The following is a 2937-nucleotide window of genomic DNA, read 5'->3' on the forward strand; positions in this document are numbered from 1 at the left end:
ATTGCAGATCCGCCGCTGAAGGACTCCTATATGCTGCCTTTACATGTGACTGCTCGAAGTGGCAATTCGTCGCTAGAAGCAGACACACTGAAGCGATGTGCGAGTTGGCGCGCATGCGCGGTGTACTCACACATCGTGGCCTCTCCCCCTGCTTAATGAGCTAGGCCGAGAGCTGCCGCGATGTGCGAGTACACTGTGCATGCGCGAGGCGACTCGCACATCGCAGTGTGTCTGCTTGTAGCGGCGTATTGATGCTCCGAGCAGGCACCTGTAAATGCAGCATATAGGAGGTCCTTCAGCGGTGGATCCGCTCGTCCGAAGGTACCTTAAGGGTGCATTCCCATGTACCGTATTTTGTTGCGTATTTGCTGCTGCTTATTTTCCTATCCATTGAAGTCAGTAGGATGCAAAATCAGCTGCGTATTTTGCTACCCACTGACTTCAATGGTACAGAAAATATGCAGCAGCAAATGCGCAACAAAATACGGCACGTGGGAATGTACCCTAAAGGGGTACTCCAGTGGAAAATCATTTTTTTTCTAAATCAACTGGTGCCAGAAAGTTAAACAGATATGTAAATTACATCTATTTAAAAATCTTAATCCTTCCAGTACTTATCTTAGCTGCTGTATGGTCCAGAAAAAGTTGTATAGTCCTTTCCAGTCTGACCACAGTGCTCTCTGCTGACACCTCTGACCATGTCAGGAACTGTCCAGAGTAGGAGCAAATCCCCATAGTAAACCTATCCAGCTATGGACAGAGGTGTCAGCAGAGAGCACGGTGGTCAGACAGAAAAGAATATCTCAACTTCCTCTGGAGCATACAGTACTGGAAGGATTAAGATTTTTAAATAGAAGTCATTTACAAATCTGTATACCTTTCTGGCACCAGTTGATTTAAAAAAAAAATTGTTTTTCCCCGGAGTACCCCTTTAAGGGTACATTCACACGTGAGTATTTTGCTGCAGATTTTCCTACCCATTAAAGTCTATGGGTAGCAAAACCGGCAGCAGAAAATATGCGGCAGATACTAAACGTGTGAATGTACCCTAAAAGGGTTATACAGTATTAGAAAAATGTTTTCCTCCAAAAAAATAGTGCCAGACCTGCCCTTAGGTATGGGCTGGTATTGTATCTCAGTCCTGTTCACTTCAATGGGGCAGAGCTGCAGTACCAGACACAACCTATGGACCGGTGTGGTGCTGTTTCTGCAAGAAACCAGCCATTTTCTTCTAAGGCCATGTTCACACTACCGAAAATATGCACATTGGGGGGAGATTTCTCAAAACCTGTGCAGAGGAAAAGTTGTCCAGTTGCCCATAGCAACCAATCAGATCGCTTCTTTCATGTTTCAAAGTCCTTTTCAAAAATGAAAGAAGCGATCTGATTGGTTGCTATGGGCAACTGGTTGACTTTTTCTCAACACAGATTTTGATAAATCTCCCCCCAATGTCCATACGGAAAACACGGAAGGACATTCTGCGCATTTGAATGTTCCTAGCAGGCACTAGGACCACTCAGAAATGCACCGCCTCATAGACGGCAAAGCATTTCCCAGTGGGATCAGCAGAAGGAATGGACAAGTGTATTTTATTTATTTTTTCGGATGCCGAAATCGGGATATTCTGCTGCGTGCACATAGCCTAATTCTGGGCAATCCTTTTGTTGCCCTGTCCTATACACAGTGTTTCCCAACCAGGGTGCCTCCAGCTGTGGCCAAACTACAACTCCCAGCATGCCCGGACAGCCGAAGGCTGTCCGGGCATGCTGAGAGTTGTAGTTTGGCCACAGCTGGAGGCACCCTGGTTGGGAAACACTACCTATACAAATCACAGATCATCCAACATCTATGCACAGATGTAATGCTTGTGTCTCATTTCAGAAATATAGACTTCACATAAGAGAAGATATCCTGTGAGTGCGGTTGTGTCAGGGGCGTACCCCTTTAAACTTTTATTTTTTATTTTTTTTTTAAATCAACTGGTGCCAGAAAGTTAAACAGATTTGTAAATTACTTCTATTAAAAAATCTTAATCCTTCTAGTACTTATCAGCTGCTATATGCTCCACAGGAAGTTCTTTTCTTTTTGAATTTCCTTTCTGTCTGACCACATTGCTCTCTGCTGACACCTCTGTCCATTTTAGCAACTGTCCAGAGCAGGAGAAAATCCCCATAGCAAACCTATCCTGCCAGTTGGACAGTTCTTGACATGGACAGAGGTGTCAGCAGAGAGCACTGTGGTCAGACAGATAGGAAATTGAAAAATAAAAGAACTTCCTCTGGAACATACAGCAGCTGATAAGTACTGGAAGGATTAAGATTTTTTAATAGAAGTCATTTACAAATCTGTTTAACTTTCTGGCACCAGTTGATTTAAAAAAAAAAAAAATGTTTTCCAGTGGAGTACCCCTTTAAAGAGTTTCTGGAATTAAAAACAACTTTTTATGCCATGTCAAACCGGATGGCATTGCGCTCCACTCCCTGATTACATCGGGTGGCATTGCGCTCCACTCCCCGGCCGTCCGGGAGATCCGTACATTTTTCTGCATAGACTTGTCAAAGGTGGATTTTAATGATAATAAGGCTTTGCTATACGGCTATATAATAGAGAATTTACATATGTGTACAGAAATGTATATATACAAGTATAAGCACTAGAGATGAGCGAACCTACAGTAAATTCGATTCGTCATGAACTTCTCGGCTCGGCAGTTGATGGCTTTTCCTGCATAAATTAGTTCAGCTTTCAGGTGCTCCGGTGGGCTGGAAAAGGTGGATACAGTCCTAGGAAAGAGTCTCCTAGGGACTGTATCCACCTTTTCCAGCCCACGGGAGCACCGGAAAGCTGAACTAATTTATGCAGGATAAGTCATAAACTGCCGAGCCGAGAAGTTTGTGACGAATCGAATTTATTGTAAGTTCGCTCATCTCTAATAAG

This window comes from Hyla sarda, chromosome 7 (genome assembly GCF_029499605.1).
Source record: "Hyla sarda isolate aHylSar1 chromosome 7, aHylSar1.hap1, whole genome shotgun sequence".
In the NCBI taxonomy this organism is placed as follows: Eukaryota; Metazoa; Chordata; class Amphibia; order Anura; family Hylidae; genus Hyla; species Hyla sarda.